This window comes from Stigmatopora argus, chromosome 4 (genome assembly GCF_051989625.1).
Source record: "Stigmatopora argus isolate UIUO_Sarg chromosome 4, RoL_Sarg_1.0, whole genome shotgun sequence".
In the NCBI taxonomy this organism is placed as follows: domain Eukaryota; kingdom Metazoa; phylum Chordata; class Actinopteri; order Syngnathiformes; family Syngnathidae; genus Stigmatopora; species Stigmatopora argus.
The window spans coordinates 17,234,939-17,250,285 of NC_135390.1; the positions used below are offsets into that span (position 1 = coordinate 17,234,939).

The 15,347-nt window shown below is 41.3% G+C and overlaps 1 long non-coding RNA gene across 1 annotated transcript in view; it reads right to left on the reverse strand.

Annotated features, from left to right (window-relative positions):
- LOC144073659 (uncharacterized) overlaps nt 1-15,347 on the reverse strand; it is a 76,052-nt gene that overhangs the window by 39,940 nt on the left and 20,765 nt on the right. The window contains exons 3-5 of the long non-coding RNA XR_013300145.1: nt 14,220-14,349; nt 9,395-9,482; nt 3,979-4,070 (exon numbers count right to left, since the gene is read on the reverse strand). This is a non-coding gene — a long non-coding RNA (uncharacterized LOC144073659). The remainder of the gene's footprint in view (nt 1-3,978; nt 4,071-9,394; nt 9,483-14,219; nt 14,350-15,347) is intronic.

A 15,347-nucleotide genomic window follows, 5' to 3' on the forward strand; every position in this document is an offset into this window, starting at 1 on the left:
ATCAGGATCCTCCAGGAGGCGCTTCTCCTTCCAGCCGCCGTCCAGGGCGGCGGGCCTGCCAAGCGCCGTGTCTGCTAATCGCCCCGCAATTACTCAACTAATAGACCCGTGCTTGCACGCCGCCCATCCAGTAAAGACCGCACCGCCGTTCTTAACTAACTAACTAGCTAACCCAGGGGTGTCAGACTCGGGTTGGTTCACGGGCCGCTTTAACGTCAACTCGATCTCATGTGGGCCGGACCATTTTAGATGTACTATTTAGATTTTTTTTTTAATAAATGGATTAAAAGAACTGGATTAAAAGCCCTGAATATTCAGTTTTTTATAGTTCTAAAACAATGTTTATTTTAGCTTTTTTTTTAAATATATTTTTAGATTTTACAAAATGATGTTTGAACTAAAAACACAGAAAAAATGGATTTAAAAAATTACAATTATTGATTTAAAAGGGGAAAATCAGGAAATTTAATATACATCTATACTCTTCATTTTAATTTGATCCTAAAACAGAAAGTCGGCACTCATGATTTACTTTCCCGGGCCACACAAAATGATGCGGCGGGCCAGATTTGGACCCCGGGCCGCCACTTTGACACGTGAGCTAACCCAAGCTAGTTAATAACCTCCTTCGAAAGTCTACATTAAGCTTAAAACCCAAATTCGGATTGACCGCTGAATTTACACATGAAATGTTGTTTTTAAACCTTTTAGTGTTTTTGGCCCGCAGTTCTGATATCAAGGGTTGAATTCCCAGTGGGTTGCGACCTTCTTGTGTGGAGTTTGCACGTGTATCCGTGGGTTTTCTCCGGGTACTCCGCTGCGAATGGTCCGAGTAGTATGGAAGTAACATTATTGTGGTCTGGTTTACAATAAAATACGTTTTTGCATGCTTGTTATTCATTTATAATTACATTAAAAATATTCTTCTTATAATTTTCTTTCATTTTTGTCTGTTTCTCGCATCTTTCATACCAAATTGGGACACTGATCATTTTTAAAGGGTTGAGTTGGTCGTTTTTTGAGGACCGTGGAACAAATCACGGAATTTACATATAAAGTACTGATCTGATTACGAAGTATTCAAGTTAGGAAAAAAGTTCTGGAACCAAATAATTTCGTAAGTAGAGGCACGACTTATTAAAAAAAAGTTATTTCACTAAAAGACGACGATGAGTTGTGGCTCAGGTGCGTTTTCTAAATAACAGGTGCTGTGGAGGATCGCTGTTGGAACATTTTCAACCAATAATTTCTTGTTCCTTCTTATTTTCTATTTGCACAACGAGCCAGAAACCATAGAATGGAGATGGGCTGATATTTAAAAACCAGCTAACGAGAACGCGATGATCTACCTTGATGCTTTCCTTGTTTCAGTGGTGAGAAAAAAAACATAAACATGACTCTTATTTTTGTATCGTCACGACTGATGACAGAGCGCAAGAAGAATCTCTCCGTCCCTGCGAGAACATGAAAGCGGCGCCTGCTTCTCTTTAGAGTGCTAACGTCTCTATTTGCGCTCCCGGGGGACCACCACTTGTCGGTGAGCGCCCCCCCAGCTCCCCCTTCCCCCGCCATAGGAAATCACCTCGTTTGTTTTGTGTCAATCCACTCCAATCCGAGCACGAGCTCCCCGGGGGGAATCCAAAGCTTTATTTTCGCTTCGAGCACCGAGAAACGTCAACTGTTGAGGTATATTTTATCCAGACAAACGTATCTGGCGGTATGGTACGGTTCGCAGTGCGATTTACGGGTCACGGTTCGATTCCCGGTACTCCACTTTAAGACGATTGTTGCCATTTTTGTATATCGCAAATCAAAATGGACATGATAGGATTGGTCGATTTATGAGGACCGTGGAATGAATCACGGAATTTACATATAAAGTACTGCTCTACTTACAAAGTATTCAAGTGACGAAATGTCGATTTGAAAGGTGTTTTAAAATGTGATTCTGTGGTATATTGTGAAATTACATAAAATTTAATTATTGGGACATTCCTCATTGGCTATCAGTAGATGAGTGTCCCAAAACTTTTAGTCCGCATGGTGAATGTAAATCACATTATCGGGGCAGCTGTTCCAAATCACCCTCGCATGACTAAAATGCAATTTTTCAAATGATAATTTTTGTCAATGACTATTTTGTGCAAGTTAAAAAAAAAATTCAACCATCTGAAGTGGGATTTTGTTGTCTGGAGGAAGTTGTATTCAAAACAAAGAAATGGATTCTGATTCATAACTAAGCAGTCATTCTGAAATACAAGAAGATAAAAATGTTTGCCTGAAACTCCAGTGAATGGAAAATAACACCTAATTTGATAAAATTTGGTTTGTACTTGACCCCGCCCGGAATGTTTCGTGTACAAGACTGAGTTATTTTGACCAGATCAAAACAGGTGTCTTTTCTATGCATTTATTTCTTGAAAAAATAAAATCAAAATCAATGACTATAACTGAATGTTTCCTCTTTTCCACTTTGATTTTTAAATGTAATAAATATGAGATATGTCTGTTAAAATATTTTTACCCATTTTAAATTCAAAACAAATGATTAAAAGATTTATAATGTTTCCTTTTCTAGGAAAAAAGTTCCAATAAAAATAATTTTATATCGAAAACACGGAATATTTAAACACCCACTCAGTTTTTGGGTTCCAAGAATATTTTCAAATATTTCTTTCTCTTCCCCTTTTGCTTTTCAATGCATAAAAAACGATTTAAATAAAATAACACTTACATTTTCCCTTTACTTTTTTAACAAAAAAAAGAAATAATGTATTCCTTTTTTTTAAACAAATCTTCGAATAAATAACAACTCTTAAAATAACAAATTAATCAAAAATACAAAAGCAAATTTGCTATGAAGAGGCCCCAAAAATGATTTGAACAAAATGTAATGTCTATAAAAGACATTAGAAAAGCCGTCAATTCACTCGTGGATGAATTTCGGGCAAGTTAGCCTATTAAAATCGTCCGGGCGCCAAAAAACGAGTTTGACAACCCCGCATGAAACGATCATCATCAAAGCAAAATGGCGGGCCTTAATAATACGCCATTGTGGTGCCTCGAAGCAGGTGCAAAGACGCCCACTTTCCCTCCCGTATCATCTCACAGATGTTTCCCTTGAAAGGCGGCGGCGTGTCGACCAAGACGGCAGCCGTTCGAGTGGCGCCTTTTCTTCTTCCCTTTGACGAAAGCGGCGAGGTGAAACGACGGCGGTGAGGCGAACAGGTAGAACGCCTCCTCTGATGGGGGTTTGTGGAGCGGCGGCGGCGGCGGCGGCGGCGACGACGAGAGCGCGATGCGATGCCGCGCCGAAGCGGTGAAGGTACCGAGAAGAAGTGGAATGATTGAATAAGGCTAATTAAAAGCAGTTATTCGTCAAGCTAGCACCTGCGCAAGGAGGACGTTTGATTTTTTTATTTAATTTTTGCTCATCCACTCTACGACGCCAATCAGCGATTAATGAGGCGGTAAAAAAAAGTGTTTACTCGTTGGCCCGCTTTCTCTGGACCCGCCGATGCCGCATTAAGGCTCATTTTGCAGCGTTGGTTGTATACACACTGGAAGTACCTGTCTATGTTGCTAGACCTGCTACAAAGTATTTCGATTTCAAGTACTTCAACTTTTTGACTGTAGACTCACTTTGGGAATTCCCGAGTTTCAAACACATGACTAATTTATCTCCCCACTTTCAATTGAGCTAAGGTACAGAATAAAGGATGCCCTGGTTCAGTAGTTAAGGAAGTCAAAAAAGAAAACAAACAAACAAAAAAAACTCATCTATGCTCCTATGAATGGCACATAATGATATTGGCAAATAATATATGACTAAAAAGTCAGGGTCATAGACTTTTGGGATGCTCCGTTTTAGGAATCATTGTGGTAGATGTTGCTACAGTTTAACTATTATTATACACAATACATTTCATAAGTGACAGAACATAAAATATTCTTCACAGACAATGATAATGTTCCTACCTGACATGTTTTGGCGTGTTACGTCCAACTTCATCAGAGTGTCGCTGGTGTCGGTGTGACACGTTTTTATCATCGGATGTTCTGGTCAAATACTAAAAGAATAGAAAATGAACTTAATACAACTAATAAGATAAGTACTTACGTACAGACTACACACAAATGAAATTTTAATTGATGCATCTTTGTCATTGCTTTTAAACCAGTGGTTCTTAACCTTGTTGGAGATACCGAACCCCACCAGTTTCATATGCGCATTCACCGAACCCTAGTTTAGTGTAAGATAAAATGTGATTTTTTTCTTCAAATTCAAGACTGGTTGGCCAAGAAATGTCACGTAATCATCTGCAGCCAGTGATGGTCAAAGCGGGGGGCATGTTATGGTGAGTAGATATGATGAGTCCATGTGCCATGACCTCTGCAGCAGAGGCTCCACCGAACCCCTGAGACCGACTCACCGAACCCCTAGGGTTCGATCGAACCCAAATTAAGAACCACTGTTTTAAACAAACCAAGGTTAGCAAAGCTACCAGTTGCGTTTCTAAAAGCGTTACGGGGACAAAAAGCGTTACAGGGACCAAAGCATTACTGGGACCAAAAGCCTTACGGGGACAAAAAGCCTTGCGGGAGACAAAAAGCCTTGCGGGAGACAAAAAGCATTACGGGGACAAGAAGCGTTACGGGGACAAGAAGCGCTACGGGACAAGAAGCGCTACGGGGACAAGAAGCGTTACGGGGACAAGAAGCGTTACGGGGACTAAAAGCGTTACGGGGACCAAAAGCGTTACGCGGACAAAAATCGTTACGGGGACAATAAGCGTTACAGGGACAAGAAGTGTTACGGGGACAAGAAGCATTACGGGGACAAATTCAACAGAAGAACTTGTGCTTGGAAACAAGGACAGCTGCTCCTCAACGCAACATGGTGTCACGTCTGTCTTTGTGCATCCCCGGCAGCCGCTCTACATTTGTCCGTGTATCAAGACAACATAAATCAAATTGCAATTAGCGAGTGGTGGAGAGAGCCTGTAATTATGGCGGCCTGGAACGTCATGCCATTTGGAAATAATGGCCGCTTTACCAATAATAAACAGCTTGTTTTTAATCGGCCTAGCAATAAAGTTATGAATCGCAAAACGTTACTTTTGCTTTGGACGAAAAGTTTGACAGATTTGGATAATACAGTCTTCCCTGGATTATCGCGACTTCACTTATTTGCAATATTTTTCTGCTATTAATTATTCATTTTGAATTTTACAATTTCTCGCGTATAAGCCGCCCCCCAGATTCCCAATTTTCACCTCCACATTCATGATTTTAATAGGGAATACAAATGTGTTACTTTGAAGGGAAAATCTTAAGAAAAATCATCACAAGTGGTATTTTTGAGCTATTGTATGAATCAAAAGCCCATTATTAGGATCAATATCATAAGGAAGTTAATATGCCTGTTTTTGTAAATGCGAAATGTCAAATTATTCAATTTGAAATAAGAAATAAGTCTATCTTGATGAGAACCTGATGCTTTCTAATGACAAAAAAAAAAACAGTTTTCTTACCAGAAGTTTAAGAATTTCATTCATAGATGTTAAAATAATTTTTTGGAGTGTTTTATCTGTTTAACTTTTCTCTATTTTGAAGTAAATGACCGTATGGGCATTCGCTTGCGTCATGACATCACGGTGCACGCAACGGCGCCATTTTGTCATGACGTCATTGTGTCACAGCGGCGTCAAATTTCTTTCTTTTTTTTGCAAGTCGTGTTTTTATGCGCATATAAGCCGTACCCTCGATTCAGTCATCATTTTTTTGTCCGACAAAAGCGGCTTATATGCGAGTAACTACGGTACGCTAATGATGGCTTTTGAATAGAGTGTGAGGTTTCAAAAATTCTAACGCTGTTAAAAAAAAAAATCCACCTTTCCCAACCATCTTTTTCCCCACGCCACCTCAGGCCATCTTTCCCGCATTTCCTCTCCGCCTGCCGCAGCAATAAAACATCAGCAAGGACGAGGAAACGTTTTGGGAGGAATTTAAGCCCGAAGCTTTTATTTTAAGAAGAATACCTTCTGTTGGAGGGATTTACCGGCTGTTTTTTAACGTGACGGCGGCGCGACAAACGAGAAAAGAAGAAGAGGTAGAGGAAGAAGAAGAAGAAGAAGAAAAAGAGCACGTTTATGCGTGGCGTCATTGTGCTTGATGCAATGTAGGTCAGCATTCTGCGCGGCGCCAGATAAGACACCAGGAACAAGTGTTGAGCGCACTTACAAGCACATATCTGTCAACAGAGAAAGTGACAGATCTACAAGAGCCCCCTCTCTCTTTTTTCTTTTTTTTTTTCTCACCCATCCTTTTTGTTGTTGTTTTTTTTTTTTTTGGCCCAACAAGCGCTTCCTTTCCCGTCGTCATTAGCATTTCAGCAAAAACGGGGGCCAAATTCGGGCCTATCTGTCGGCGCGTCGGGCCTGGCCCGCCTCGTTATCTGCGCACTACAGAGGTGCAGCTGTTGAGCAAAATGGATTTGCCCATTTTTTTTTATTTTTTTATTTTTTTAAGGGAGACGAGGGAGAGAGGAAGGGAAGGGAAGGAGGGGGACAAGAAGGGTGGAGGGGGGAAGAGTGGATTCAGGTATTCGCGGGAACCCAAATGGCCGTCTTATGTGCAATCTTCTGTTCCGGACTCGATGGCTGCAAGGACTCGTGCGTGATAATATCGTTTTAATTAATAGTGAAAATTGATTTTACATTAGTCTAGAGCAGGGGTAGGGAACCTACGGCTCGGGAGCCATATGTGGCTCTTTCCATGGGTGCATATGGCTCTCCACTAACCTGTGAGGTAAAATATGAAAATGACGAGTGAGAGAGCCGAGTCCCGAACGCACCAATAGGAGCGTCACGTCGACACTGTGGCGTTAAGACTAGCTCTAGCACCACTTTAATCATAATTTAGTTTTTCATTACTCATGTCATTAATACTGATTGATTACCAACATCATAACAATGTTGTCAAAAAAAATCAGAGACTTTTTGTGATTAAAAAGTGGTGAAACGACAAAAAAAATTGCACATTTTCATATATTTTTACTTTTAAATTCTGAGAATGGCTCTTTGGCAATAACATTAGAAAATAAGAATTGTTTATGGCTCTCTCTTTCAAAAAGGTTCCCGACCCCTGGTCTAGAGGGTAAAGTTTAAAACCCTAAAATTGTGGCTGGCATTCTCGTCCAATTTCTGTACATTTCGGATCTCTTGCTGTTAGTTTTGGAGCAATTCGTGAAAGTTTTTTATTTTTATTAACTTACTTGAAACTTGAACATCTACTGGCCTCAAATGAGTATTTAGTGTTTTGGACAGGTAATTTGTATTCCTATATTTTACCTTTTTTTGGTGGTTAGAGTAGTATTAATGGAGTAATTAGAGAAATTTCAGGAACCATTTCTTGGCCACTAATGACTAATTTGCGCGTTCATTTCCCCCCAGTTCGTGCCTGTGAAATCCTTGGCCCTCATTTGGTGCAACAGATTTGCAAGTTTTCATTCGTTTCTGGCTACAAAGGAATATTTTGTGCGAATGTTTTACAATGCAAAACGTGTAATCTGTGTGTGCATTTTACCTTTACAATAGTATTATATAATATGTGCTTGTTTTACAATAACAAATAAACAAAAATTGAAACCCTATATTTCTGCCTCATGAATTTAAATCATTTATTAGAGTTGCCACGCCTCTTCCGGGAGTGGATCGTATGACATATCACACTATTTTTGTTAAAACCATCAAAATAGTAACTTTTCCAAAACTTGTTGCCCCCTTTGATCCAATTTCCAGACTCCCCAGGGTCTTTTTGTCGACGAGAGAACTGCCCAGGTGGGTTCGAGATGCTGCTGCTGTGTTCTGTGCAACTTCTGGCAAGTGCATTTCTTTTGTTTCCCATGCACACACACATATACACACACACACACACACCCGTGTGGAGGAATCCTGGCGCGCTCCGTGACCCCCGTGGGAGACGGCAGCAAGCCTCCAGCCATCAGGGAGGTTGGTTGGCTTCACTCGTGTGTGTTTGTGTGTGTGTACCTGCCAGCCCCGCCGAACAGAAACACCCGCACACACATATGAGCACACGTACGACCATATGCACGCAAAAAAGGAAGTGTGCCATAGTTTTAATAGTATCAGATGGGTGAATGTCATTCATGTGTTTGATCACATGCTCAGTGTTTGGAATCCACGTTGTAAAAAATTGGTTGGAGTGGCTTACTTTTAGGATCATTTAGACTACCGTATTTTCTCGCATTTTAGCCGCCACCTCGTATAAGCCGCACCCTCAAAATTGTCTTAAAATTGTTGTATTTTACAATTTCTCTCGTATAGGCCGCACCCTTACAATTGTCTTAGAATTGTTGAATTTTATAATTTCTCTCATATAAGCCGCACCCTTAAAATTGTCTTAGAATTGTTGAATTTTATAATTTCTCTCGTATAAGCCGCACCCTTAAAATAGTCTTAAAAATGTTGAATTTTACAATTTTTCTCGTATAAGCCGCACCCTTAAAATTGTCTTAAAATTGTTGAATTTTACAATTTCTCTCATATAAGCCGCACCCTTAAAATTGTCTTAGAATTGTTGAATTTTATAATTTCTCTCGTATAAGCCACACCCTTAAAATTGTCGAATTTTACCATTTCTCTCGTATAAGCCACACCCTTAAAATTGTCGAATTTTACAATTTCTCTCGTATAGGCAGCACCCTTAAAATTGTCTTATTTATGTATTTTATAATTTCTCTGGTTTAAGACGCCCCCTGATTCACAATTTTCATCGCCATATTCATGGTTTAATAGGGAGTAAAATTTGTTACTTTGAAGGGAAAATCTTGAGAAAAATCATCGCACGTTCTATTTCTGAAATACAGTATGTATTGAAAAGATCGTCTGCTGCATTGCACATTTATTTGGAAGTTAAATTCAAAAAGAAAGTCATGTAAGCAGTACAACCAGGAAAAGTGTCCGTAGCAGTGTCGTTTGTCATCCCTAGGTAAGATGGCGATGCCCTGAGCGAGCAATGGCAGTCACATTTTATGCAAAATACGGTTTATTTTTTCTTGAATTTCATTCCTAGACGTCAAAATAAATTTAGTTAAGCGTTTTATCTGTTTTTATTTTCTCTATTTTGAAATAAATGACCGTATCGGCCGCACTCTCTTGCATTATGGCGTTTCGTACATGTCAGGTCTAATTTGTGCGCATATAAGCCGTACCTTCGATTGAGTCATAATTTTTTTTGCGACAAATACGGCGTATATGCGAGAAAATAGGGTAATCTACAGTAAATTACTTCTGTGCCTTGGTTCATTCTACAATGGGTAAATTGATCTTTTTGGTTCAAACTTGTCCAAGAAGCAAAGATAAGGACTCACCTAGGAAACAAATCAGGAGTGGTTGCGTTGCCTCTGCACATCACGACAACGAAAACATCTCAGGTCAATTTCCATTGGTTAAGAATGTCTGCGAAAATTAGACAAAGGAAATCACGAGGGTTTACACGAGAATGCACAAGTTTGTCTTTTTTTTCAGCGGGAGGACATTGCAAGATTACAAAAAAAGTAAATAAATATCTTATATGTCCCCAAAAAATGGAACGTGTGGACAGATTCCGTGATCCTCATTGGTAACCGTGCTTTTATTTTGCAAGGAAACCGGAGGTTTTCATTTGTATCCATGCTAAACTTCTTCTCTAGCACGTGTCAATCACAAAAAACGGTTTGTGCATAGATTCCTTCGCTGGAAAAGGTAAAACAAACATCACCCATGTTGACTAAAAGATCTTCATCTCCATAAAATGGAGTCAACCATCTTCCTCCCAAGATGCTTTGCCAAAGCTACGTGTTTACGCATTTATTTTAGTTTTGTTTTTTTTAGCTATCTCCGCCGCCAAAGGTCAAAGCGCTTAATGGCGGCTCCACAATCAAGTGTTGTTGATTAAGACGGAAGAAAACTTTTCGGTAATGTCAACTTATTTATTCTTTGTGAGTGGGCCACTCGTCGGATTTTGGCGCGGTGGCGGCGGGAAATTGAACAAAGCGGCGCATTGAAATGTGAGCGCAGAGGTGCGCAGGTGTCTCTTAATGGTATTCATGTCGTCTTTGTCCCGCTGCGCCCACGCAGCGCCGCACAATTAAACGATTGTGAAGACAATTTGAACACCCGTGAAAAGTTTACTCGTAACGCCGCCACGTTGCTCGACCATAATTACTATTAAGCCGTTTAAACCAAAAGCGATCGACAGCTGCTGCTGTTGACGACTGCTTAAACAAAATGGCCGGCCGTCGTCGGGGCTTGATGTGCTTTTATTTCCTTGTAAAGAGGCTTAATCGTTTGGAAAAAAAAAAAAACTTTTGAAAACGACACCAAAACAGCAAAAGTGGTCCGACCCTCCCTCTTTCCCTCCAGTCAGATGCGCGGTGCGTTTAGGGACAGTCTGGAAAACACGGCACAACACATGGACATTGCAAACTGAAGCATACATGCAATCCGTGCCAATTTGTGACATTACCGTGTTATTTTTTTAGCTTACGTGAGCCAGCAGTTGTTTGACTTTGACTGCCTGCGACTTAAGGTTACTAAAAACACAAAACAAAGCATATCTTATGCGGTTTGTTTTGAGATATTTGTCCTTTTTCGGTGATTTATAGAATATTGAGATTGGTTTCCATTCATTCATTCATTTTTCTGAACCGCTTTATCCTCACTACGGTCGCAGGGGGGTGCTGGAGCCTATCCGAGCTGACTATGGACCAGAGGCGGGGTACAACACCCTGATCGCAGGGCACAAGGAGACAAAGGTCAACCATGCACACTCACACCCATACCTAGGGCCAATTTAGAACCTACCATGCATGTTTTTGGAATGTGGGAGGAAACTGGAGTACCCGGAGGAAACCCACGCAGGCCCTGAGAGAACATGAAAACTCCACACAGGTGAACCGACCTGGATTTGAACCCAGGAGCCCAGAGCGGTCCAAAACCAGACCTAGACAAAAACAAGAACAAGAAAGAATCTTTAGCCTGTCTAAGAACAGGCCAAGATCAAGACCGAAAGAGGACCTAGACCAAAACCCAGACTCAAAACCACGTCGGTCGAGTACGTGGTAATTCGAGGACTCCCTGTACTTTCGCTATTTTGCTATGATGATATCACTGTTAGGATGATTTGTGTAATCTAACAAGTGTCATCTCATTGCAAAGCTGGCTCTCGGTGTGAAGATGCCTCAAAGCCACGGGCCTGTCCCTCAAAGTGGAGTGGGCGTGATGAGTGGGAGTGGGAAGTGGATTCAACACACACACACACACACACACAAGTACAGTCACCCCCCCTTGTGATCACTCTGGTGCGCCCTGCTGGGGATTTAGAAAGAAGGCGGCACTCTGGTGTGCTATAATGACTTTCCGGAGAAACAATAAGAAATAAATACCTCGGAGCGCCTCTATTAGTCAACACGTAAGTCCCCCAAACACCCCTCTTCCTCGGTACCCCCTTCTGCGCTCCCTTACGCCTCGGTACCTCCATCCCCGCGCCTCCCCTCTACTCAACTCTCTTTCCCTGCTCTCGTAATGAGCCTCTCGTTGGCTGATCATCTCCGTGATGGAGTTTGAAGATGGAAGCCCTCCACACATTTGGGGGCTTTGAGGTGCTTCCTGGAAACTGACATTGATGAAGATAAATATCCAATCCATTTGCACCTAGCCCTCCGAGTCAAAATGGAGTGGGGGACTCACTCTCGGTGATAGTTAAGCTGATCCAATTGGTATTGGGGTTCTGTTGGAATAAAGACCGATCATAAGAAGACAAGCACAAGATCTAGACAGTGACTAAGACACTGTCCTTAGGCGGTCCAAGACCAGAGCTAGACAAAAACAAGAACAAGAAAGAGTATTTTGCCAGTCTGAGAACAGGCCAAGATCAAGACCGAAAGAGGACCTAGACCAAAACCGAGACAGAAACCTTTAGCAGTCTGAGACGGAAACAAGAACAGAGGAGGAACGAGAGAGTTGAGATGGAGACTGAGTGTTTTTGCAGTGCGAAACCAAACAAAGAACAAGACAGAAACAAGTCCAAGACCTGGAAAAAGAAAAGCCCAGGTAGTCTTATGGCCGACCCAAACTAAAGCCAAGTACAAGAAGGTGACAGTCTTTTGCTAGTCCAAGACCCAAATTAGAACCTCACACTCTTTCAGCAATCTTAGAATCAAAGACAAAGAACGAGACTGAAACAGTTAGCTGTCCGAAACCATTGCAAGATAAAGAACAAGACCAAGACAGATGCCAATACAGACTATTTGGCAATCTGAGACCCGATCAAGACCAAAGTACAAAGGCTAGGACCACAAGTATTTTCAAATACTGAGAGCAAACCAAGACCAAGACTGAAACAAGTTCACCAATCTTATGGTCAGACAAAGATCAAGAACGACCCAAACAGTTGGCAGTCAAAGGGTGAAGAACAAGACCAAGACGGATTCCGATTAAGACACTTTAGCAATCGGCCACCAGACATATCTTCAAAACGTGCTATAGAACCGAAACAAATCTTGAGTATAAGATGCTACGAAAAACAAAAACGAAAAACTGCAAAATGTTTCCATGTCGAGAAAAGTTTATCCCGAATCTGAGCTTCCCAACCACTTCTTTGCTTAATGTTCGACTTTAGCTTAGCTGGTTTGTTTACTAGTAAATGCATTGAAAGGCTAACAAGCATTGTCCGCCAGCTAAATGAAGATAAAGAATTGTCAAACGTTTCCATTTGTAAGATTTTAGACAAGGTAGTCCGCGTGGACTGTCCCCTCGTCCCGCCCCGCCCGTCCTTTTCCCACCCACAATTTATCCTCATCTCGTGGCGCTGGCACGGCCGCCCCCTCTCGTCCTGCGGGGCGCCTCGCGGGGCTCTCGCGGAAGCAGCTTGCGCACGGCGCTGCCAAAAGAATTTATTAGAGCAAATGGTGCTGTAAGCCCCGTGGAAGGCGCACCTTATGTGGAGATTTAGAAGATATTAGCATCGTGGCGCAGGCGGGAGCACAGGTGCGCACGCTAATAGCCATTGTCTTTATTGTGCACGCACGGGGGGCGTATGCGGGTGTTTACACGGGGACCTGGTTTGTGAGCAAATACGTGGACCCTTGCGGGGTATCGGAAAAAGTTGGAATTAAAAGACATTTGATTGGGTGCTCTTTGGAAAACGGGGAGGGGCAAAGGGCCAATTGGAGCGCAACGCAAAGGAGAAGGCTGCAAAAGGGAGTTTGGGTGAATTGTTGTTTCGTTACTGTGACGATGGTTAGTTTGTTGTTTGTCATTTGGCTGTTTTGCCTGCAATTAACAACAATAATTTGGAACTTTTTTGGGGCTGCGAATCACGGATTTCATGACAATATGACCTTAATTTTTTCGCCATTTTTTTTGCTGATGTTACCAAGACTCCCATGATTTGTTACATTTCAATGTTTTTAGACTTTTTTTTCGCTGAAATATTTCCGATTTTAATCAATGTTATCTTTACATGGACTTGATTGGATAGTTGCTTTGCCAATCAATGTATTGATCCAGATGGATGTATTGCTTCACCGCTAGTTGACGGGGTGGTTGATTAATATTGTTTATTTTTGTATATTTTTTACTTGGCTAATTGAATGGCAGATGATTGGTTGATTAGAGTTTGTTTAATTTATCATTAAGAGGTTGAGTGATTGGTTGGTTGGAACGATGGGTTTTTGTCACTCGTGAGTTGATTAAATTGAATAAATCTAGTCGTCAGTCTTAGTCATTGGTCGCTACAGAGTACATATTTAACTCAATGTTTGCCATTGAGGTTGACAGATAAACCCATTTTGTTTTAAAAATTTGGTGTTTCCACACTGACCACACTAACTTTGGCATATTACCTCTCAAAAAAGTGAAACTCCAAAAACCAAAATAACCTAACTCCTGTTCTAACAGTTTGAATTTTAATACCATACCGTCTAGCACCGAGAGCGATTGACGTCCAATAAAATGACCTTTCTCAGTCAAAATGAAATGCATTCTTGTCAACCTCAGCCAATTACACCCCTTATTAATGATTGCAATTCCCCTTATTAAGCACTAAAAAACCCAAAGTCTAAAATTTTCTCCAGTTTTTTCCGGGGTGCCCAATCAGTTGGTGCACTAAATTCAAGATTCTGTAGTTGAGGTTGGGGGGGATGGAGCACTGACCTGATGTTGTACAGGCACTTCTCTCCATACTGGAGTTTGAAGGGCCGATCTTGGCTGCAGGTGGAGCTCAGCTCGGAGCACGGGCTGTGCAGCTCCCGCTTGATTTTCAGCTGCAGTCCGTGGAACGCCACTACGGGAAATGGAAACTTGAGTTAGGATACAACGGGGGGAAAAATTGGGACAGGTTGGATCCAACAAAGGGAGCTTTAGACCAAAATATATGGTTTCAGGGGTTGGATTTTCGGAAAATTCTGCCAAACTAAACGGCAGCTTCAGAATGTTTTTTTCCTGTGTTTTTAAATATAGCTTTTTGAGACATTTTTTTACATCTACTCAAAATAGACAAGCCCACCAAATTTCACACAGCTAAATTGAACTGCTCTCAGGGGCTGAATTTTCCTTTAAAATTCTGTGATTGGTGCGACAAAGACAAAACGGCAGCTTCAAACAAAAATGCTTGTTTTCCTGTCTTTTTAGATATATATTTTTTGAGACTTTTTTGCATCTAGTCATGACAGACACGCCTACCAAATTTCGCTAAGTTCAACTGGTCTCGGGCTGAATTTTCCTAAAAAATGTTCCGAGCAGTGCTACCAAAACAAAATGGCAGCTTCAGTGGTCTATCCACTAAAACGAGAATAAACAAACTTTGAAATTCTTCATTGTGATTACGCCCAAAAGTGTTTGCCTAGTTTTGCCAAACTTGACCAAAGTGGACTCAAGCGCTTCGGTGCTTAAAAGGCGCATTAAGCGGCGAGCACCTTCCCCGCATTATGCGGCGCAATTATTCCATGAGTAACACCTGCACAACAAATTTGCCATTCAAATTTGCGAAGCTGATCAAACAACGCCGAAACACTGTCATTATTGGGTGGGAGAGGATGGGGGAGGATCGTTTTTTTGTTTTTTTTTTCTCTCTTTTAGGGTTGGGTTGCAAGAGAATTAACGATTGAGCTGGAAGCAAACTTCATTTTATAGGTTTCGCTCAGCCCATTTCCCAAAGTGTATTTAACAAAAACAACAACGCAAATTGCTTTGAATCTCACCTGCTGGAAAAAAAAAAGAATTAAAAAAAAAACAATCATGTTGGCTTTGTTTTTCTTTGCCAATTACTTTTTGGAAGCGAGG